This window comes from Balaenoptera physalus (genome assembly GCF_965194825.1).
Source record: "Balaenoptera physalus genome assembly, chromosome: 1".
In the NCBI taxonomy this organism is placed as follows: domain Eukaryota; kingdom Metazoa; phylum Chordata; class Mammalia; order Artiodactyla; family Balaenopteridae; genus Balaenoptera; species Balaenoptera physalus.
This window is the reverse complement of record NC_138882.1, coordinates 162291768-162316532: the sequence shown is the minus strand read 5'-3', so window position 1 is coordinate 162316532 and position 24765 is coordinate 162291768. Positions and strand designations below refer to the sequence as shown.

General features: G+C 47.9%; 1 protein-coding gene across 4 annotated transcripts in view; it reads right to left on the bottom strand.

Annotated features, from left to right (window-relative positions):
- Positions 1-24765, bottom strand: part of HIVEP3 (HIVEP zinc finger 3) — a 508837-nt gene that overhangs the window by 222236 nt on the left and 261836 nt on the right. The window lies entirely within an intron of this gene.

Genomic DNA, 24765 nt, shown 5'->3' with positions numbered 1-24765 from the left:
TCCTTTATACCAGTATTCTTAGCTCCCAGTACAGTGCCTGACATTGAGTAGGCACTCCATAAATATTTGTTGAATAAACACATAAAACACACACACACACACACATTTGCATAGGAAAAGTCTAGAAAGTTATCAACAAAATATTAATAATAGTTAGCTAAGAGTAGAGGGATTTGGAATAATTAATTACATCCCCTTTCGCTAATTTGTATTTTCTGCTCTTTAATAACAATTATGTATTGTTCAAGAAATACATTTTTAAAAAGTAAACAATCACAAACTAAGTGTAGAATGTTCTGTGGAACCCTCCAGTCCAAACTGGACAAATCTGGGGTTAGTACAACTGGGCCACATCCAGCCATGTCTGCCTGCCCCAGAATGCACAGGTTTTATGAGGCCCCAGAACAATTCCCAAGGACTGAGGATACCATGTTTAAAGTGAGGACCTTCTTAAGACGTTTGGACAACAGGGAGGACCCCTAAGAGCCAGAGGGTTGATGGGATGACATTCAGAGCAGGAGCAGTGCTGGATACGGGGTCCACGGGGAACGGGTAGGAAAGCAAATCTGCTCTCGAGACAGGCTGACAGTAAACACAGGATGGCAACCTGCAAACACATCTCTCCACCAGGGTCATTCTCATGCGTGGCTTTCTGCACTTCAGTGGGCCAGGTCAGTGGTTCCCAAAGACCCGCTGAAGACAGGCTGCATCACGATTCCTAGGAAGCTTCATAAAATATAGGTTCCTGACCTCGGCCCGCTGAACCCGAGTCTCTGGGGATGAGGCCTAGGAATCTGTCATTTTACAAAACTTCCTGAGTGGTTGTGATACACAGGGAAGTCTGGGAAACTCCAGGCCGGGGGCAGAAATCCAAAACAGAATCACATTGGACAGACAAATGGGTGGTTGTTATGCCATTTGTGATGAAGTGACCTGGGGCCTAATGATTACTGATTTGTAGGAAGCCTTTTCTCTAAAGAGTTCAGGGAATTTTAAGGACATTCCCAGAATCATAGACACCTCCCCTTTAAGAGAACCAGGGATACTGTCTCCATTGCTCCCCTTTGCTGTACTGTGACCCTCTGCTTTCTCAGAAAGAAGTCCCTGGTGAGTCCAAGGACTCCCTCTTTATTTATTGTGATAAAATACACACAATGTACAAGTTTTAACCACTTTAAAGTGTTCAATTCAATGGCATTAAGTGCATTCACAGTGTTGAGGAGCCATCACCATGATCTAGTTCCCAAAATTTTTCATCACCGCAAATGGAAACCCTGTAATCATTAGCAGTCACTCCCTATTTTCCCCTTTCCCCAGCCTCTGGCAACCACCAGTCTACTTTCTATCTCTATGGATTTACCTATTCTGGACATTTCACATAAATGGAATCATACAATATGTGAGCTTTCGGTGTCTGGCTTCTTTCACTGAGTATAATGTATTCAAGCATGTTATAGCATGTGTCAGAATTCCATTCCTTCTTATGGCTGAATAATATTCCATTGTATGAATATACTGCATTTTGTTTATCTGCTCATCTGTTGACAGCTATTTGGGCGGTTTCCACCTTTTCACTATTGTGAACAGTGCTGCTCTGAACACTGATGTACAAGTTTTTGTTTGAACACCTGTTTTCTAATCTTTGGGGTCTAGACCTAGGAGAGGAGTTGCTAGGTCACGTGGTAACTCTATGTTTAATGTATTCAGGAACCTCCAAACTGTCTTCCACCCTCACTCACTCTTACAAGGCACCCGGCATTCTGGATTCTAGCCTGTGCCCTGGCATCTTGCGACTGCACCAGAGTTTAAAAATCTGGGGGGTTAAGAGACCTGGATGTAGGTCAGACTGTGACCCCTAAGAGCTGTGAGACCCTGCGCTGGTCATTCACTTCTTTGTACCTTGGTTGCTCTGTAAGATCTCACAGGGTGTTCTGAATAAGGAATCAGACATTAACTGAGATTACGAATGAGAGGAGAGGTGCAGTGTTAGAGCAGTGGAGGTGAGGGCTCTACCTGACCCTGTCACTTAGTGATTGTAGATCCCTGGACCATTACTTAGCCCCTCTGAGCCTCAGCCTCACCATCCATAAAATGGGATGAATAAGAGTACTTGCCTCACAGGACTGTTGTATTAAATCAGTCAATTCATGTAAAGCATTAACTGGAAAACCATACCAATTTAGCTGCTGTGGTAAAATGCTGCCACTGCTTAGCAGTACTAGTGGGGCAGGGCATGTGCTCACTTTCTCAGCCTGAGCCTCGTTCATGCTCTCCCCTCCTCCCCATCTTTTCTTCTCTCTCTAGGCTTCTCTGCTGGGACCCTTTGCTCCCAAAGGACAGGTGGGTGCACAAATGACCCCTAGATTAATCCTCTCCCGTGCCCCATGCCCTTTTGTGCAAACTTTGCTACGTTCAGCATGAGGGTAGACTCTAGCTTATTCTTTTTGTGCATCTTCTCTAGGGCTTATCATACAGTAGGTATGCATCACACACTTGTTGACTGAATAAATGAAAGAATGAATTTCCTTTCCATTGAGGCATTGGCCCCGGGGGCTGATCATGGCATGGGGACCTGGGGCTTGGGAGTCCTCTCCCACAGCTGGACCAGGAACATGCCGTAATCCTCCCACAATGCCTTTCCCCAGTCCCGCAATCTGGCAAACAGCATAGTCAGGGCAGGATGACATGCAGAGCAAAGTAGTGACAAGGCCCAACCAACTGTCCCCACAACCTTCCTCAGCTCTCTTGTGGCACAGAAGGTGGTGAGGGGCAGGCAGGGGCCCTCCTTCCCCACCCTCAACCCTGCCCCATCTGTTTCCCCAAGTTACCTCCCCTCTCAAGGGAAGGCCATGCTCTTTGTAGAAAGTAAAGGATGCTCTGAGAGGCAGTGTACATGCCAGACACAGAGGCGCTGAAGCCACTCTGATCAGGGAAGTGACAGGGCAGGGAGGTAACAGGGATCCTTGGGAAAAAAACACTGCTGAAGGTGTCCTAACAGAGAGAGGTCCCATCTGGTGTGTGTGTGTGCGTGTGTGTGTGTGTGTGTACACGCACGCGCATGCTTGTGTTTGGGGCCTGGGCATTAGCAGAAGCTGCCTCTTGTTCTTGGAGCCCAACCAGCTCAGTTTGGCAGAAGCAGCTTGGTCTGAGCAGGTGGGGCTGCAGGCCTGTCGATGGCGACAGGGGTGCCTCCTTGAGGGTGTGAACACTAACACACAAACTAGAGGCCAAGTGCGAAGAGAGTTCACGCATCATCGGTGCCAGGGTCACCTTGGGCACCTTCCTTCAGGCTTTAGTTTCCTATCCGTCAAATACCATGGGAGTCACATTGCATTAGCATCTCTGCTAGGAGCTGCCACTGTTAATTGAGATGCATGCTTAAGGGGACACAGTGTTGACAGCCCACCCCATTCCCCTGAGGCCTCTATTCCCCAAGGACATGGCCTGGCATCTGAAGAGAGCCTGGAATCCCGAGGCAGCCGCTCTGCCCAGCTGCTGTTCCCCTCCTGCCTGGGGGTCCTCTTAATCTTCTTCCAACTGCCATGCTTGGTCGGGTTTGCCGAGCCTTTTCCTGGAGCCAGTGGGCAGAAGCACCCATCCAGGGAGCAGCCCTCCCCTCCCAGAACTGCTGGGCTCTCCTGCCTGCTTCCCCTCCTCCCTGGATGCTTCACCCCATGAACAGCCCTGAGTTCACGCCCCTGCAGCCTGAGTCCTTCCCTTACTAGACCAGTGGTCTCCAAAATGCAACACACATGAAAGTTCTCCGGGCAAAGGAAGAAGACACCAGGCTTCTATATCTAGTATTTTTATCACACCCTTTTGTAAATTCCTATTCTTTGTGTGTTTCAGGATGTACAAAATATATTAGTACAGTGGTCTAATTTATAAGCAAATAAAGAATGTACATGTTGGTGTGCATTCTCAAACTTTTAATAAAGGAGTAAACAAATCAATAAAGTTTGGAGACCACTTTAGGGGAGGTAAGATACATACAATGATAACTATAATTTGGTGTTTGGTGACAAATGTCACAATAGGGGTGAAAATTAGATGCTGTGGACATTCAGGTTGGATGTGATCGCTATCAACAGAAGGCAGGAGGAGAATCAGGGAAGGCTTCCTAGGAGGGGTGATTTTGTGGCTGAGGGTTGAAGGACAGGATGAGACCTGTGGCCATGGGATGGAGGGGTTCACCCAGTGGATGACACTGCAGGAGCAAAGGCACAGGGGCTGGAAAGCACAGAGCGGGTGCTGGGCCCAGGGCCTCAGTGTCCAAGGAACATACAGGAAAAGCAGTAGGAGATGAGATGGAGAGGGTGGGCTGGGGATAGATGATAGAGGAGGAGCTCTGAATATGAGGGATGTGCCAGGAATGTACTGAAATGGGGAAAACAAGGGGGAACCAATGGAGGCTCCAAGGAGGGAAGAGACGTGACCCTACTGGGCTTTGGAATTTGAATGGAAGGGGAGTGTAGGATTGCTTGGGGAGATGAGATAACCAATTGGAAGATGGAAGGAGAGCATCACACCCAGCCCAGTGGGCCTGAACTAAATTGGAAGAATGGAGAAAGGAAAGAAGGAGGCAGGTGTTGGAGACACCAGAGAAGCCAATTCAACTGAACACATAACTGATGGGACAAGGTGGGGGTGAAGTGAGGACAGGAGGGGCAAGAGATGACTCAACCTTCAGTGCCCAGTAAACCAGAGGGATGGCAACAGGGGTGCCCTTGAGAGAAAAGTCAGGTGAAGTATTGCCTCCACTATCTAGAATGACGATTCTCGGGTTAGAGGGTCTGAGTTGGTGGTTTGTATACAGAAGATGAATTCTCAAAGGGCTAAAGCTTTTAGTCTGAACTGTTTTGATGGGAATAGGTCTCCATTTTCATTCTACGAATACTTCTGCATCCCTCCTATGGGAAAGACATCTTGCTGGGCACAGAAGACAGAGAGACAAAGCAGAAGTTCGGTCCTTGTCCTCAAAGACCCCAGTTCCGTGGGGAGACAACCACATGAAGAAGTCTTTGACAAGCTGTCAGCTGAGGGCTCTAACAGGAGGCCAGAATAGGTTGCACAGAGGTAGCATTTTACACTTGTGCCTGGCTCAGTAGACAGAGCCATGTCCTGAGAGCAACCCCAGCCTTTCTTCATGACTCAAGGTCATCATCATAATCAGTTTTTAAGACTATCATCACAGGCGTGGGTGGCAGGGGATAGTGACTGAATTGGCGTGGTTGCCGGGTGCCCATGACCTTGCATTTTCAGAGGAACTGTGATGTCAACTGTGTCACCCTCTGCCAAGTAAGCCAGCCTCAGAGTGTGCAGTGCCATGGCTTTTGGATTTTGCAATCCCCCTCCACTCTTGCCTCTCAGGCTTCTTGGACATCCCTTTGTTTGTTTCTGGATTTAGGGAGCTCCTGGAAATTTCAGGGGAGGAGGATTCCAGGCCTCTGAGTGCTGAAAAAGTATGCCTGAGAAGTTTGGCTTGTTTTAATTAATTGATTTTTTTCTTCCCTGGCCCCACCAGCCTTTATTTTCAGGCTTCCTCTTCCTCCTAGCTATTTATAAACACTTCTTCCCTCAGTCTACATCTTGGTTCCTTTCTCACTCTTGAGTTCTCCTGCCGTAAGGTCTCCCCAGAGAGGGAGGTTCCCATCATCCAACCCCTGGACCATCTCATGTTGCTAAGCCTCAACAAGTCCTGAAACTTAGCCCAGTGGAAACAGCATGAGCTTTTGAATCAGTTGGAGATCAGTCAACACCTGGCTTCTCCACCTGGTAGCTGAGTATCTTTGGGCGGGTCGCTGAGCCTCAGTACCCTTAAGAACAATATGGTTCCCTAACATATTCTTTGTTGGGGAGTTAACATTTAGTGTTGATTCATTTTGTGATTGAGTCTCAAATGCTATGCTGGTAAATTTTAGGCGAGGGGCAAACTGAAATTGGACTTTTAGCTCTAGACCTCAGCAAGGCTATATACAATCACAACCCCACACCTTCCCAGTTCCCTTTCCCGCCTTCCTTATGGTGGTTACCGCATATGACAGGCTGTACATCAGACTCATTTTCTTCCTAGTGTTGTCAATCTCTCCCCCTAGAATGTAAGCTGCGTGAGGACAGGGAGTTTGTCTGTTTTGTTTCCTGTTGTATCCTCAGCACCTTGGACAGTTCCCCATGTGTCATAGACAATCAGTGAACATTTATTGGTGACTGAAGAAATGAATGGGGCTGTCTGAAAAGTCAGTGAGATAATGCTTGTAGAGTGCCTGTTACAATGCTTGGCATACAGTGGGTGCTCAATAAAGACAACTCCCCCCACGCCTTTGCCTTTCCCCACCTGTTTGCCAGTGAGGACTCATGTTATAGCATCTTCTTTTGGGAGGATGCCCTTACCTGGGCAGTGCCTGATCCTTCTTTCTTCCCAAGTGTCCCTCTGAGTCTGCACTGACCCATGGTGGCTGAGATACACCTCCCGGCTGGTGAGAGTTTGCTCCTAGCTTGGCCACTACTGCACCTCGGCCTCACAGAGGACAGAGAAACAAAGCAGACATATCTCCCACCCTCACCCCATGCACGCACATAAGAAGCTCCAATCTCATGGGGGGAGTGAATTTGCAACAAAGGGGCTAGAGTACAGTGAGTCCTTCCCTGCCCTCCTTGAGGGATGGGCGCAGAGAGCAGCGAGATGTGGGTGGGTTTGTGCAGAGGACAGGCTTCCCAGAGGAGGGGACACTACATTTGTCCCCCAACCTGTGAAGATTGCGGGGTGGACCCTACCAGCTCTGATATTCCAGAATTCCATGGAATGGTTCTTTGTCTCCCTGCCTTTTGTCCAGTGGGCCTGGCTGTCCCCAGACTCTGCCTCAGGACCTGTGGCATCTCAGCCTACATTTCTGCTGACCTTCCCAGAGCTGAAGGAATCTCCCTTTCAAACACCCGGACCAAGCACACTGCGTGACTGGCTCCCAACTCACTTCCTTCATTCAGCTGACGTATCTTCATTGAGTGCCTCGTGTGTGTCAGGAACCCAAGAACAGCCAGGATCATGGATTCTCTGGGCTGGCAGGACTTTCGTTCATCCGGCCCCAACTTTTCCATGCTTAGTGAAGTCTCTTTCCACTAATTTATGTTTGTCAGGTGATGAACAGGAAGCTTCAGGCTGAGTTTGCTCAGGATTCATTGTTACTTCATTCTTCTTCGCTCAATGTATGTTCTTTTGTTGTTGTTGTTGTTGTTGTTAACATCTTTATTGCAGTACAATTGCTTTACAATGGTGTGTCAATTTCTGCTTTATAACAAAGTGAATCAGCTATACATATACATATATCCCCGTATCTCCTCCCTCTTGCATCTCCCTCCCACCCTCCCTATCCCTCCCCTCTAGGTGGTCACAAAGCACCGAGCTGATCTCCCTGTGCTATGCAGCTGCTTCCCACTAGCTATCTATTTTACATTTGGTAGTGTATATATGTCCATGCCACTCTCTCACTTCGTCCCAGCTTCCCCTTCCCCTTCCCCGTGTCCTCAAGTCCATTCTCTACAGCTGCGTCTTTATTCCTGTCCTGCCCCTAGGTTCTTCAGAACCATTTTCTTTTTTTTTTTTTAGATTCCATATGTATGTGTTAGCATACGGTATTTGTTTTTCTCTTTCTGACTTACTTCACTCTGTATGACAGACTCTAGGTGCATCCACCTCGCTACAAATAACTCAATTTCGTTTCGTTTTATGGCTGAGTAATATTCCATTGTATATATGTGCCACATCTTCTTTATCCATTCATCTGTTGACAGACACTTAGGTTGCTTCCATGTCCTGGCTATTATAAATAGAGCTGCAATGAACATTGTGGTACATGACTCTTTTTCAATGATGGTTTTCTCTGGGTATGTGCCCAGTAGTGGGATTGCTGGGTCATATGGTAGTTCTATTTTTAGTTTTTTAAGGAACTTCCATACTCAATGTATGTTCTTGATTGCAATCTTTCATTCTCATGAAGGTATGTGAAGTAGAAAACAGCAAACATCACTCATTCTCATGTTAGAGATGGAGAAACTGAGGTCAAAAGACTAAAACAACCTGCCTGCCAGGCCTGGCTCTGAGCCATGCTGCTCTCTTTCCCCTCAGGCTTATTCTGTCTCGTGTAAATTTCCCATGGAGACCAACTGGGCACTGCTACCAATCTGTCCATTTGCAGAATTATAAAACCTTGGTGATGGAATTCATCTTCACAGCCAAATCATCTGTCTCCTTTGATGTACAGGCCCTTGTTAACAAGCTTCCCTTCTTGTGAAGTGAAAGTCCCCTTCTTGGGGATGAGAGGAACTCCTCTGGAGGGTTAGAAGGAAACCCACCAGTTCAGAAGAAGGAACTGTCTTTGTCTCATCTCAGCTGAAGAGCTGCTTCTTCTGGGAGTCAGCAGAGAGGAAGCTGGGGGGTTTTTGCTTACGCCATTACAAATGTCACTTAGATAGTTCACTGGAAGTCTAAAACCTTCCCTGTTGGCTTTGCTGGGCCTGACCAGAGAGGTTCCAGTGAAACCTGATCTCTGAGCTCAGAGCATTTCCTTAGGGCTGTGGGCCAGTGGCATGGTCAGGTGTCCACCAGGTCTCCCTTAAAGACTCCTCATTCCAGCTCTTACACGAAGAGCAGCCTCATGATGTTAGGAAGTCCTGTTGACCTCATGTCCATTCTGCTGCCGAAGCACTTGGCCAGGGTGTTGCAATGCAAGCCCTTTCTGATCAGTATCTCTCAGCATCATGGTCCCAAGAGGGTAAAAGTCACACGGCAAATGGTTCCCTTTTGTAGCAAGAATTTCTTCTACTCCTTGATTGTCAGAGACCTCGGGCCATGAAACAACAGATTATCCAAAGCTGACCACAGGCATCAGCCTTTGCACTTAGAAAGTGTTGTCCACTTTCCAAAGCATGTCACATCCATCAGCCCATCTGGTCAACCCTATGAGGGGCAGTGACTCAGGGTTACTGTTAAATTGGACAAGGGGTTGTGTAGCACACAATTAAGAAGCAACTTCATTTTTATCTCCCACTGTCCCATCAGACCTGTCCTGAAGAGCTGGTTATCCTCTGACCTTTGCAAGAAATCTAGGGCACATCCCATGACTTTTCTGGTCACTCTTGGGTGATTAAAAGTTTCTAGGAACCAGGGCCCCTTGGAGAAATGCCTGATTCTAGGGCCATGGCACAGAAAATACAAGTAGAGCCTGGAGCATTTTGTAGTGCCAGAAAGTAAAAAAGTGCCTTAAAAAATAAAAAGAAAGGAAGAAGGAAGAAAAAAAGAAGAAAGGAAGGAAGGAAGGGAGGGAGGGAAGGAAGGAAGGGAGGGATGAAGGCATGTCAGAAGGACAGAGAAGCCAATCTGAAAAAGCTTCCAATGACCAAAGGTGGAACAATCTGAATAACAAAATAAATAATGATAGTGTTGTATTATAACTCAAAGAATAAAATAAATATCTGTGAGTCCATACTAATATAAATAACTTACTGAATAAACTAATGGAAAGAAGGGCTATCTCTTTCTTACAGAAGAATTCCAAATAACAAATGAACAAATGAGGGAAATAAAAATCACTATTTTAGACACCACAGTAATAATTGCTGCAGGCAGTATCCACTGATGAATGCTAAAATTGGTGGGTAAAACTTAAAGGAGAAACAGGATATCTGCACAGCCTCAAAGCATCTCCCCACACCAGATATTTTTTAATTGCTGTGGTGATTTTAACAGATGTCCACAAATTCTCTGATATTCCTCCTTCCAGGAGGTGGGGCTCCTTGAGTGTGGGCTGGGTGCAGTGACTTGCTTCTCATCCACAGAGTATGGAAAGGGAAAAATGGTAAGTTCACAGTGGAGAAAGCTGTCAGACACCATCTTCACCAAGGGATTGAGGTTAACATAACAAGCAGTAAGTTATGTTGGTGTCACACACCCCTGATATGATGCAATGAGAAGGGGGCATCCCCTGTATGGTATCTCCCCAAAAATTCATAACTGCAATCTAATCATGAGAAAACCTTAGACAAACCCAAATTGAGGAAATTCAACAATATGCCAGACCAGTACGATGTTCAAAAATGTCAAGGTCATGAAAGACAAGAAAAACCTGAGAAACTGTCACAGAATGGAGGAGACTGAAGGAGACATGATGACGAAATGCAATGTGGGATCCTGGATGGGATCTTGGAACAGAAAAAGGGCATTGGTGGAAAAACTGGAGAAATCAAGATGTAGTCTGTAGCTTTGTTAATGGTATTGCACCAATGCTAATTGCTTAGGTTTGACAAACATACCACAGTTATGTAAGATGTTAGCATCAGGGGCGGCTGGGTGAAGGGTGTGCTGGAACTCTCCAGAGCACGCATTTGCAATGGAAGGGTTGCCCCCAAGGGGTGAAAATTGGTTGTTGGGCAGAAAAAAAAATCTTAGCTATTACAGTGGTTGATGGCCCTCTAAAGGACACAGCACATACATGGATACACAGCATATCTGTGGTATTAAAATTTCATGGGGGAGCAATTATAGAAATGAAAATCTAAAGAGGCTCCTGGGGTGGGGAGCAGGGTGATAATGAAGAAGAGGTTGAATCTTAAAAGTTCTCATTACCAGAAAAAAAGTTGTAACTATGCATGGCGATGGATGTTAACTAGACTTATCGTGGTGATCATTTTCACAATATATACAAATATTGAACCATCATGTTGTATACCTGAAACTAAAATAATGGTATACGTCAATTGTACCTCAATCAAAAAATTTTAAAAAGAGGTTAAGAAATACTATTCTCTCATGGCACAGAGGTTAAGAATCCACCTGCCAACGCAGGGGACGTGGGTTCGAGCCCTGGTCTGGGAAGGTCCCACATGCCACGGAGCAACTAAGCCCATGCACCACAACTACTGAGCCTGCGCTCTAGAGCCCGTGAGCCACAACTACTGAGCCCTGTGTGCCACAACTACGGAAGCCCGTGTGCCTAGAGCCCGCGCTCCACAAGAGAAGTCACCACAATGAGAAGCCTGCACACCACAACAAAGCATAGCCCCCGCTCGCTGCAGCTAGAGAGAAAGCCCATGAGCAGCAACGAGGACCCAACACAGCGAAAAATAAATAAATAAATAGATTTAAAAAAAAAAGAAATGTTACCCTAGAGGTACTATCTTTGCAACTCTTCTGTAACTATAAAAGTATTTTAAAATATTTTTAAAATAATGTTCTTAATAGTTGGTCTGTGAGGGCCTTAACTAGATAGATGGATAGACAGATAGGTAGATGGATAGATGGATAGATAGTTAGATAATGCATCCATCCTCTGGTCACTTGTACTCATAAAACAGTTTCAGTTAAGTAATTAATAAGGCCAACATGGAATAATAATAGTCGTTGAAAAAAAGTCAGTATTTAACCAAACTGGAGCTTTTCCCCTCCCCAGCTCAGGCCTACTTCAAGCAAGCCATGGGCAATGGGAAAGCATTTAGTTGTCATCTGCTTCCCTCCCTGCTCAGTGTGTCTGCCCCTCCTTGCTGGGCTGCCTCTGGGTCCTTCTTGGTTTGGATGGGGGTTGGTGGACGAGGTAAGGGGCAGGAAAGGTTGCATTTGCCCGATGCTCTCAGGAGCTGATGGTGCCTCTCTCTGGGCTTGGCAGGTATTTAAGCTGACTCTTCCTCTCTTGGGCCAGTTTGGATTCTTCAGAGACTTCCACCTGTTTCCTACAGCCCCCTGCTGTGAGTGATGCCACTCGAGCAGGTCATGTGTGACCACTTAGTTCTCCGCACTCACTCCTCTAGGCCACAATCTTGGGGAAACCCATTAAAGATGAGTCTGACTTGTGCATTCTCTCTGCCAATATCTATCCACACCTGGGCATGGAACAAGGAAACAGCCCCAGTTGCGAAACGGCATCCTCCTTCTTCTAATTTCAAAGGCAATCCTGCTGACAGGAGGGGAGAGATGGGATGAAACAGAGCCTTTATGGCTGGTTGGACCGTGAAACTCCCTACCTCCTTCTGTGTAACATGTGCATTTCTACGTCAGCAAAGCCCAGCTCAAGGGAGTTTTCTGTTACCTGCAGCCAAACACATCACAGCTCTCAAAGCCAATCCCACAATGTACAGGGGTGGTAGAAAGGAGAAGAAAAAACGAAGCACAACAGAAGATAAAAGAATAAAGAGGAAGGAAGATGACAGCCATCAGGAGAAAAATATATCAGAAATGAGAGAGAAGAGAGCGTAGACGTGTCAATGGGGATGATTTCGGCAAACTAGTACAGAGCTCAGCGTAACAGAGAATAAAAACAGGATTTATCTGTGTGCTTACTACACACAAAGCACTGTTCTGAACACTTTACATGCACCACTCAAATGCCCCATAAATGGACCCATTTTATGGCGTTTATAGGAAAGAGAAGTTCACAGAATTAGTGTGGTAGATTTGGGACCCAAACTCAGGTCATGGGCTGATCAGGTTTGGGTGCAGATTCAGGAAACACCTATTGGTGACCCAGATGCTGTGCCGGGCACGTCACTCACATTACCCCACTCATCCTTATGCCAGCTTTGTAAGGTAGAGACTGTTTCCAGCATTCCAGAAAAACTGGGCACGTAAGGGTTAAGTAATTTGCCAAGTAACTGGTAGAACTAAGCCGAGAGCTCATGTCTTGCGATTCCTCATTTAATACTCTTTCTGCTTGGCAACACTGCCTTTTTTCATCTGCAGAAATGTGAAAAAACATCACGCAGGGCTGACATGCAGCTGGGGTGCACTGAAGTGGCTGCACCGGTTGCCAGGATGCTGAAATACCTCTGTACCAGTTGGTAACCAGCCATGCTCTGAGCATCCTCAAATGCTGCCCTGCCTCCCCCTGCCAAGAAGTCCCCCAGCATCTAAAGAGTGAAGTGGGGCCTCCAGGATGCTGCTCCGGTGCCATGGCCTGTAGCAGCCTTGGCCAATTGTTTCTCTGATGCTTCCTTCTGTTCTAAACACTCCTGTAGTCATTACCTCTGAGGTGCAGAGATGAGAAAGCTGAGTCTCAGAGAAGGCTGCCTGGCTAGTTAAGAGTTGAGGCGAGCCTAAGCCTAAATCCTTGGACTTCTGGTCAAGTTCTTTCTGTATTATATGGCCTTTAATCACTCAGAAAATTTTACACTACGTAGAGTTAAAATTTTTGAAATAAATTAAATTAGAAAACGTCACAGATCAGGGATGAGTCTTTGTAAAAGAGACTTGTTAGTTAATTTCAATGCTATTGACGAAGATTCCTTAGGCTTGGGATTTAACCAAAAGACCAAGAACATATTACATGCATGGGGGAGTGTGGTGGATAGAATTAATATTCCCCACTATTTACTCCCTCCTTGCAACTGGGTTCTACATCCCTGCCCATTGTCATGTGACCTGCCTGAGTGTCCTAGGAACATATGTTTCTGCCTCACTGGCTTGGCCCTGTGATATGATTTGTCACCGTGATGATTGGGGATGTGATGTTTGCTGGGTCTGAAGAGAAGCTTTTCAAATGATGGTTAAGTTCACCTTGGCCTCTCTTGAGCCTGCCCTCTGCAGCAAGTAAACAGTATGTCTCAGGTTCTGCTGTTCCTTCAGCTCAGGTCCCAGGATAGGAAGACATGTGGAGGCCTTCAGGGCCCAGAGATGCCACAGTCTTCATGTAAAGGGAGCGAGAAATAAATGCTGATTTTTGTAGGTCAATATATTGGGTTGTTTGTCACTGTAGCGTAAGCTGACTGATACACTGGGAGAAAAGAACGCTTTGAAAATTTTAAGAATAAAAATGAATTGAGTCTTAGATTTTAAAGGTCTATTACTTCTAATTAAATATCATTTTTTGAGAGAGAATTCAGGCATAAAGATGGGCACTGACTTAGGGCTTCCCTGGTGGTGCAGTGGTTGAGAATCTGCCTGCCAATGCAGGGGACACGGGTTCGAGCCCTGGTCTGGGAAGATCCCACATGCCGCGGAGCAGCTGGGCCCGTGAGCTACAATTACTGAGCCTGCGAGTCTGGAGCCTGTGCCCCGCAACAAGAGAGGCCGCGATAGTGAGAGGCCGGCGCACCGCGATGAAGAGTGGCCCCCGCTTGCCACAACTAGAGAAAGCCCTTGCACAGAAACGAAGACCCAACACAGCCATAAAAAAAAAAAAAAATTTAATTAATTAATTAAAAAAAAAAAAGATGGGCACTGACTTAGTAGATATTTGGATTTTCCAGAAATATTTTTATGTAAACTTTTCAACGAGGCTTGTAATCAATAAACCGTGGACTGTACATTTTATGGAACTCCAGGGTTTCTGGGGAGATTATTCAGAAATAGAAAAAAATCACATCTTGCCTAATAAAAGGAATGACTCAATTCAGAGGATGATTAAATAACACATTTTAGAGTAAGATGGGATCTTAGGAGCACTGCATCCAACTCAGATCATATGTGAATTTTCACTTAAGGTTTCACAACTACTATTTTCGGTAAGTAGAATAACTAAATCACCTTCTGTTTTCAGGTGTTGAAGCACGACAACTTTGAAACAAACTCACTCACTCCTTTTCTCTCTCTCCACCCATCCAGCTAGCCAGCCAGCCAGCCATCCTGTTCTTGATAAAAGACAAGACATCAAAAGCCTCTCCTTTTAGTAGTCATTGTGGGAGAAGAAATTTCTGTGGAGCATATAACCCTAAGACAGATTCTCGTAAGAGGAGCTTGAGACATTACATTATTCTTTCTAGTGGAGTTGTTGGCTTCAGAATCTAAATGAAAGCCTCAAGTTATCAGAAACTGGTATTCTTTCAGATCACCTGAAGACTCCAAGGGGATGGGGAGAGTGGTTTTGATACTTGAGATTCCAACATGGACATTTCATGATTTCATGGATCTGCTATGTCACAAAATAAGCCACATTGCTCCTGACATCAAACCACCAGAAGGACCAGCAGGTTACTCCACAGATAACCCAACATCCCCGGGCTCTGCCTGCCCAGCTCTGGAGAGTTCCTGGGACTGTCCCAGGAATTACAGGGGGACACAGTTATAGGCCCCTGCACCCATTCCCATGTGTTCACTGTCAGTGATGAATAGATCACAGAGGATCTGGTACAAGGGGAAATCTACACATGTTTGGGCTTCCTGCAGTTGAAATAACAATGATGATAAAGGGATGAGCCCCTTGGCATTTAAACAAAGCCTTCAGTCAGAATGTGGATAAAAGGAAAGAGGCTGCCCAATCAGGCCCTGCCCCCGTGGTCCACAAAAGAAAATCTAATGGACTCTAGAGTTTTCCAAAGGCAAGACCTACTCTTGTCATTGATGCTGGGGACCCAGAACTTAAACACCTGCCCCATGTCCATGGAGAAAAATGAGAGAGCCTTGTCTTGAGAAGCGGTGAGTTCAGCTGCAGGGACATTTCCTGAGCAGGCCCTTTGTGCCAGGTACCACTGGGATGTGTCCACACTTGAGCCGGCGTTCAGGGCAATGGTATGCACGCATGGGTGTGTGAGCGTGCGCCGGGGCACAGGGCCAGGCTGACTTGGCCCCGGAGGGAGTCTCCTCCCACTGCTGGCCCTGGAGGACCTGGGTCTGTCTTTGGGCCTGTCTGCCTGTGTGTTTCTGAAATGTGGCCTGTCTTTAGCAGGGGAAGAAGAGGAGGCTGCAGGTGAGGCTGTGACAGTCATCCGGGTTGGTGGTGGCTTTTAGGTGCCCCCTTTACTCCACCCAGATCCCACTGCTTCAAGGGTTGGGGTGTGAGGTTGTGGCTGCTGTCTGCTTGCATTGAAGGGTGTCTGACCCCCTCGGACTCTTGTTCTGACTCTCGTTCATTAAGAGAGCTTCAGAGAAGGCAGCTCTGAAAACAGGCACTCACTCTGCCACCTTTCTGGAAACCCTGTCAACTATGAATTGGCATTTGCCATTGGCGCTTGCCATCGACCTCTACAAGGATTAAATCATGCGCTGCTGCAGCTGCTGACCATCAACACCCCCTGAAAGGAGTTCAGGTGGAGAGCAGAAATGAGGCCTTCTGTGCTCTGGGAAAAACTGGCAGAACAGGTCTTCAGATAGTTAGATATTTTCAGGAGCCCATTTTATGAGCCCAATTATTGTATCTCCTCCTATCTAGAAAAGCACTAAAATCCTTCATGGTGACGTCTGCTCCTCGTGACTAGCGGTAACCCGCACGACACTAGCAGAAACCTTCTGTAAAAAGATATGTGCTCAATTGCATGTACTCCCCCCTTCACCAAAATCACGTATATATTGACCATCCCCCCTGCCTCTTTGCAGCAGTTTCTCAGATCTATCCTGGATGCTGTCTCCCCGGCTGCAGTCCTCGTTTTGCCCCAGATAAAACTTAACTCGCAACTCTCACGTTGTGCATTTTTTTTAAGTTGACACCCCTTCAGCTGCTTTACATATTTAGGGAACAAGTGCTATTCCTCCCCCACCCCCCATACTTCGTTACACTGGATCCTTATTGTGTGTGGCACGTACACTAGGTGGCAGATGTAGAACTAAATCCTCCTCTGAGCTCCAGGGAAGCTCTGGGAGGAAACCCAGGGGGCGGGAGGAAGGTGACCCGCCCAAGGTCACACGACATTAAACAGCAGCACGGGGACCGCAGCCAGGGACTCGGACGCCTGGTTCAGGTTCTCTGCCCTGTGCCAGTCCCTGACCCCGCAGGAGGGCTGTGGGAGCGAAGAGGCCCTGGCTCAGCGGGGCAGCCCAGGCTGCTGGTGGCCTGCCAGCCTCGGCGCAGAGGCCGAGCTGGGGCTCTCCCGGCGGCTCTCCTTGGCTGGGCGCAGGAAGCTCTGATCCCTGGGCTGCAGCCCAGAGGGAAAGGAAAGGGGTTATCTATGCTTCTGATTGTCCCCATGACCGTCCAGGAACAAAGCGGGGCCTCACACTGTCTCCTGCCACCAGCCTCCGCCCAGCTGTTCTGGTCGCGCAGCCCCATCTCCCCGGCCTGTCTGTGGGAACATTGGGCATTTGTCTGCTTTCAGAATCGCGGCTGTGTGCCCATGGCTCTCTCGGGCCCCCCACCCTGGTTCCAGGCCCAGTGGGGCGGGCCAACCGAGCCACAGGCCCTCTTGCAAATCCCCAAACCCATCTCCCAGTGAAGCCAAATCCCTGGTCCCTGTTAGTTCACCACTATGTAGCCAAACACCCCACTGGGGAGGTTTACACCCATCCCTGACCTGATCAAGTAAGTTCAAATGACAGGTAACAGTGCAAATGTGTGCACTCTCTGGGTGTGCAGGGGAAAGAGCTTCGGGCCAGAGGTCAAGGCAGGTCACTTGCCAGACCTCATCAAGGCTCAATATGTCATCGTCCACCAAACGGGAGAAGTAGCAGCTCATGACAAGAGCTAATGTCTGCTGAGGGCTCCTCCGTGTCAGGCACCGTCCTACACGCCACGCGTATCGCCCTGTCATCCTCACCGCAGCCTACCCCGCCCAGCTCCCCACCCTCTGTGAAGACACCAGAGATGCTGGGCGTGGGTAGAAGATGGACCCACAACAGCGGTGGGCACCAGGGTTACTGAGTGCTTCGTCAGGGCCAACCCCAAATGATGCCCACCTGCCGGGATTGCTCCGGTCACAGCCCAGACCCCGCTGCCTGGCTTGCCTTCCTCCCACCCTCTTCTGCTGGCACCTTCCTGAAGGGCATGGGCAGCCCAGGTGCATCTGGCTGTTCTCCAGGTCCCCATGTTCTCCTAGTTCCAAGGAGAGGCGGCTGCTGGCTTTGGAGTCAGACTGCCTGGATTTAGCTCCACCTTTTCCTACCTGGGGAACCTGGGCCAACTGCCCTTTGTGACTTGGTTTCTTTAACTGGGAAATGGGGATACAGTAGTATCTATCACAGGGGCTACTATGAGAGCAAATGAATCACATGTGTAAAGTGTCTATGGAGTGATGCTCCGCCAGCATCCGTGGAAAATTATTAAGGTAAGTCCTTTCTCCTACCCTTTTTCCCAGGTTAAGGTAGCCGGTTATGAGTGCTTGCTGTATGGGGAGAAAATGAAAATGGCACAGGCTTTGGGGTCAGAGAGATGTAGGTTTGAGCCCCAGCCGGTGCTCTTGGGCAAATGACACAGCCTCTCTAAATATCATTTTCCTCACCTTAATATGGAGATAATGGTCTTGGAAAAGAGTAAATGAAATGATATAGGCCCTGGGGCTTCCATGGTGGCGCAGTGGTTAAGAATCCGCCTGCCAATGCAGGAGATACGGGTTCGAGCCCTGGTCCGGGAAGATCCCACATGCCGCGGAGCAGCTAAGCCCGTGTGCCACAACTACTGAGCCTGTGCTCTAGAGCCCGTGAGCCACAACTACTGAAGCCCGCGCACCTAGAGCCCGTATTCCACAACAAGAGAAGCCACCGCAATGAGAAACCCACGCACCGCAACGAAGAGTAGACCCTGCTCGCCGCAACTAGAGAAAAGCCCGCACGCAGCAACAAAGACCCAATGCAGCCAAAAATAAATAAATAAAATAAATAAATTTATTTTTTAAAAAAAGAAATGACATAGGCCCAGGGATAAGCTCAGGACAAAGTTTCCTGATGGGGAATGGGGGAACCAGCCTGACCCTGGAGCTAGTGACGAGGTTTCAGATGGACGATCAGGACAGAGAGAACCAGACTGAAGAGACAAAAAGACTCAGAAGCAGCAGCCCAGAGTCTCGAAGGAGGGGCCCAGGGAGATGGCAAGCAGATCACACTGTGCAGAGAGGCCCCACCTGTTCCCCGGGACACAGAGAGAGCTGGGCCAGTCACAGGACCCGGTGTGGCGTGGAGTTGGATGGGGCCAGGCCAGGTCACCATCTGCCAAGTGGAGGTCTGTGCCAAAGGGAGGACCAGGTGCTAAGGCCAGTGCCAAGGGGGAGCGGCGACCGCTGGGAATCCCACGAAGGAGAGTCAGGGGTGCCCATGGGGGAACCCAGACAAGCCACCCCTGAGCCAAACCAGGGGAGGGGCAGGAGGCCAGGGCAGGTCTGAGACTGACTCAGGGACTGATCTGTGTCTGTCTTAAAGTGGCCGTGGTCATGGGGTCTATATAATAGTCTAATAGTCTATATCAAAGCAGGTCCCTTTGACACCCCTGCAGGAAGCTCTGGGGGAAGGATAGAGATCTTCCTCCTGCCCAGAATCAAACTAGAGCAGAGAGTAGGAGCAGGTGCAGAAAGGAGCTGGATTCCTACATGGGAAAAGCCACCGCAATGAGAAGCCCGCGCACCACAACGAAGAGCAGCCCCTGCTCGCCGCAACTAGAGAAAGCCCGCGCGCAGCAACGAAGACCCAATGCAGCCAAAAATAAATAAATAAATTAATAATAAAAAAAGAATCTGAAAAAGAATGAATATATGTATATGCATAACTGAATCACGATGCTGCACACCTGAAACTAACACAACATTGTAAATCAACGATACTCCAATAAAACTTTAAAATAATAACAATAATAATAAAGAAAGGAGCTGGAGGTGCTCCCTGACCCCAGGAAGGTCGACCTGATTCTGTCTGGGGCTCAGGAGTCTGAACCGCCCAGATCAGCAACCGTAGTGCCACAACACGCATCCAGGGCTTCTCATAAGCCAGGAGGAGCTCTGGGTTAAGCCAGGCAAGGAAGGAAGCGTGGGGCTGATTCCCAAGACAGAAACAGGGGGACTCTCCCCAGAGACGACCAAGACAAGTGTCTGAGCAAGAAAAGTGTGCTGGCTGGCTGAGCTCCGCCGAGGTTTAACGAAGAGCACGCGTAACAAAAACTGAGGATTTTAATTACAAGTACTTGCTTCCCCATTGTTTGTAATTTTGTTAAAGTCTCTAAATCTCCCAGGGGTGACTGGCAATAAAAATCTCTTAAAACAGAAGGGGTGTGTAGTGGGAGGAGCCATTTCATGTGGCTTTAGAGCTAACCTCAGGGAGGAGAGGGGCTGGCTGTGTGCATTTGGGGAGATCAGACACCTCTCTGAGCTTCTCTTCTCTTTTCTGTAAAATCAGAACTTGGACCAGACCACACCTAAGGGCCCTGATATCCAGTGAGTCCCCGCAACCAGGCAGGGAGAATTATTCTCAGGACGATGTGCGATCCAAGTTAGATACCAAGAGTCACTCTCAATTCCGCCCTCCTGCCCATTCCACACTAAACCATAAATACCGTTTCTTGATGATCTCCTCGCCCAGCTCAATAAACAAAACTAAAGGAGAACCCACCCGATGGCTCCTCGGTTCCATCTCTTCTCCCTCCTAAAGAAAAGCTGCTGCATCTCCCCGACTTCCCTGCTTCTGTTCAACTCTCTTTTTTCTCACTAGACTATGGTGGCAATTTCCTCTCCAGCCTCCGAGGTCTTTCTCACTCTAAGACCGTCTTCCACCAGCCACAGGGTGGACCCTTCCACCTCCTAAGGGCTCCTGACAACCCTCCAGTGGTTTCTCAGGGTTGATAGGACAGAGGAAGGTGTGCCAGCCCTAGTGATGGGTCCCCCCTTCCACCGGCCACCCCAATCTCCTCTGCTGTCCCCGCCACGCCTCCTTGCCTGAAGCCAGTTCCCACAACTGGCAGGTTTGGAAGGAACCAAGACTTTTTCGCCTCTGAGCATTTGCACATGCTATCTTTTTTGCTGCAATGTCCTTCTGTCACTCATCCCCCTTTAAGTCTCAGTTCTGTGGTCTTTTCCAGCTGTTGTCAGCCTTCCTGCTCTGCCATCTCAGGGGAAAGCTCAGCCCTCTCCTCTGGCTCCATGGTGACCTCTGCTGCCGCCCTTTTCTGTGCTGAGAGTGGTCAGTCTTCCTCCCCTACACTAGAAACCCCCCAAGGGCAAAGAATGTCTGTACGTCTGTACACAACCAGCATCAAGAACAGTGTGACACAATAGCCAAAAGGTGAAAGCAACCCAAGTGTCCACTGATGGATGAATGGATAAACAAAGTGTGGGAGAGACATACATGGAATACTATTCAGCCTTAAAAAGGAAGGAAATTTTTTTTTTAAACATCTTTATTGGAGTATAATAGCTTTACAACGTAGTGTTAGTTTCTGCTTTATAACAAAGTAAATCAGCTATACGTATACATATATCCCCATATCCCCTCCCTCTTGCGTCTCCCTCCCACCCTCTCTATCCCACCCCTCTAGGTGGACACAAAGCACCTAGCTGATCTCCCTGTGCTATGCAGCTGCTACCCACTAGCTATCTATTTTACATTTGGTAGTGTATATATGTCCATGCCACTCTCTCACTTCATCCCAGCTTACCCTTCCCCCTCCCCGTGTCCTCAAGTCCATTCTCTACGTCTGCATCTTTATTCCTGTCCTGCCCTTAGGTTCTTCAGAACCTTTTTTTTTTTTTTTTTAGATTCCATATATATGTGTTAGCATACGGTATTTGTTTTTCTCTTTCAAAAAGGAAGGAAATTCTGTCACACGCTACAACATGGGTGAACCATGAGGGCATTATGCTAAGTGAAAGAGGCCAGTCACAAAAGGACAAATATTGTATGATTCCACTTATGTGAGGTACCTAAAGTAGTCTTATATAGAGGCAGAAAGTAGGATGGTGATGCCAGGGGCTGAAGGGAGGTGGAGGAGAGAGAGGCAGTGTTTAATGGGGACAGAGTGGCCATTAAACCACTGGCCTGTAGGGGCCAGAGCTACGGTGGTGTAGCTGCCCAACAATGTGAATATAGTTAATGCCACTGAACTGTACACTTAAGTATGGTTAAAAGGATAAATTTTAAGTTACGTATATTTTACCACAATAAAAAAAAAAGAGCAATGTGAGCACAGAAAGGAGTTTAATGACTGTTTATTGAGTGAATCAGTGAGTAATTAACCAAGGGAAATCGTTGGAGCCTCCACAAAGCACTTAGGGGATTATGTAACGAGGTCAGAACTGAAAAGCCTGGAGGTCGGGGTGCAACAAGGGTGGCCTCCATTTCTATCACTGTCCCTCCCAACAAGAGGTCTTCACAGTGCCCGGGCCGCGGTTTTCAAACCTAGACCTCCCAAACCAAGTCAAACCTTCGGGGCTGCAGCTGGATGTGAATCAGTGTTCATTCTCAGGGGCCCTGCCGCGTCCTCCCAGGACCCACATAGAATAACTCCCGGGGCAGAATCAAGGGGGAAAAGTTAAGCCCTTTGGCAGAGGCTGCCACAGGCTTGGTTTTCACGGGGTGTGGGGGTCAGGACGAGTGGGGAAGAGCCCGAGGGGGCAGGCTGGCAGGAAGGGTTCACTCCACACTCAGCCCCCGAGTGAGCCGCACGCTTCGGAAGTATCACATTAAAGAGATGAATCACACCCTGACTCAAAGGGAGGAGGTGGCAGGGTTGTAAATCAGAAGAATGGCTTCTATTTGTCAGAATGCTACAATAAATGACATCTCCATGTGCCACTTGACAAAAGGAGAGTGGGCAGGAGGGCAGCTGGGCGCTGCAGGGCGAGGGGTTTGCAGAGCAATATACTGGGGGCAGCAGCGGGTGGGGGGGGGTAATCCTGCAGCCGGCAGTCACTTTCAGGACACTCTCCAGTCACTGTTGTTTAACGCAAAGGGAAAAAAAAGTAAAGGATCATCTTTCCCCCCAGCTTCCTGAGAACACAGGGTCCTGAGATGACAGCATGAGGACGGCTGGAGACGGAGGAGACCCTCAAGGTCATCTGCTTCAGCCCTGCTTTGTAAGTACAGCTGGCTGCCTTGCTGGAGATGACGTTTATGGGTGTTCTTCAGAATCCTGGGGCCAGAAAATCACCCACTGAGGACACAGACCCCTTAGAAAGGGGGGAAGGTAAGGCGCCCCCCAGAATTGATGAAGGTCGCTGTCCTTGCATTGGTCAGTCAAGGCAAGTGGCCGTGGCCAGAATCATGGAAGGAAGTTCTTCCCAAAAGAGGTGTAGGGCGGGGCAAGTAGCCCATTATCTGGGGAAGGACATAGAATCCCATCCTTTGGCTTCCAGGGCTTAGGAATAAAAAGCTGCCTGGCTCTGCAGGGACCACGCAGAGGAAGGATGGGGGATCTGGGTCTGCGGAGGGGCACAGAGACATGTGACCAAATCAGGCCGAGTTGCTCGGGGCAACCTGCAGCCTGTAGAGGCAGCTGTGCTTCTGGAGAGCATCATTCCGTCAGGAAGCCCAGGACCCCGCCTTCCCTGCCTACCCCGCCTGCCTTGGGCTGTTACTGGGGAAGGTGGACCCCAGGCTGTAGGGCTGTGCTGTCTGAAATGGAAGCCACAAGCCACCTGTGGCTATTGAAAGGCGGCTGGTCCCCACTGAGATTTGCTCTAAGGGTAAAAAACACACTGGAATTCGAAGACATGGTATTTTAAAAAAAGAATGTCAAATAGCTTATTAATTTTTTAATATTGATGACATGTTGAAATGATATCATTTTGGATATGTTGTGTTAGAGAAAATGTATTATTAAAATTGATTTCAGCTGTTTCTTCTTACTTTTTTAATGTGGCAACCAGAAGATTTAAAATGATACGTGTGATTCCCACTGGGGGCTCGCATCATGTTTGCATCAGTCGGTGCTGCTCTGGAGGAATCCTTGGACTCAGAACAGGGAGAGCGATTGCCCCAGACTTACTGCTCGTATGCTGGTTGGGTGGGGCAGTCTGGGGGTGTTCAGGGCCGCAGCAGCAGCGCTCCACACTGAGAGGGGCTGGGTCAGGCCAGCTGCTGATGTACATAATGGGACAGAGACCTGAGTGTTTCCATGACTTGCTCAAGCAAATTAATCAGATCTTGGTTTACAATCAAGCTTCATAAATTCTAGTGTAGTCTTCTTACCATCACATCCTAGTTTACATAGAAAATGCTCTTGTGAAATTATTAGTCATTTTAGTGAGGGTGGCATGAAACAGGCTCCTGCTTACAGCGTAAGCTTTTATAATTTTTTCTTTTTGGCAGATAATTCAAAAATCTCTGTCAAAGCCCCGTAAGCCTAGATCTGAATGCCCATCTTGGCAGGGTGCTCCACCCAAAAGAAACACAAACCGAGCTCCCCAAGTTTGGGAAACTACTGTTAATTCTTGACTGAGTTCTCCCAAGGAGGTAGCAAAGGGAAATGAGTAGGCATGGGTCACGGCCAAGCTTCCTAAACACCCACAGTCCTCCTTCTCTCGTGTGCAAGGGTCACTCCGCAGGGCAGCCGCTCAGATGGCTCCCTTCTGCCTCCTACACCTGCCGACTGCATTCTTCAGTCCCCCCTCTTCTCTGGCCAAGTTCTTCTCAGCCCGTCTTCCCTCTGGGAGCTTTCTTTTCTGGCCGTGCCTCCAGGCCCTTCTACGTAAGTATCAGTTCAGCTCCTTCTGCTGCTTTCATTTCTCCTGTATGTCATCTGCCATCATCTGATCAGCCCAGGAGGCCCTACAACTGGCTGAGTAGGCAAGGAATGGGGAGGGGAGGGGGCCCACATTCAGAATTTTACACCCTTGGACTAATTCCACTCCTAGGAATCTAAAATGGACCAACAGCGTAAGAGATCAAAAATTTAGGTTCAAAGATGGGGATCATAGTATTATTTATAACAGCAAAACAACCTCAGTATCCAACAAGGAGTAGTGGTTAAATAAATAACAACTCTACAAAATGGAATATTGGGAGGACACTAAAACTTCTGTTTTTGAAAATATTTATTGGTGTGGGAAATTGTCCATGGTAACATTAAATGAGACCTAGAATATAAAGCTGTATACAAACTGTGATACCAATTTTGCTTCACTTTATATATGTATATTGAAAAATGCTTCTCTGGTCTCCCC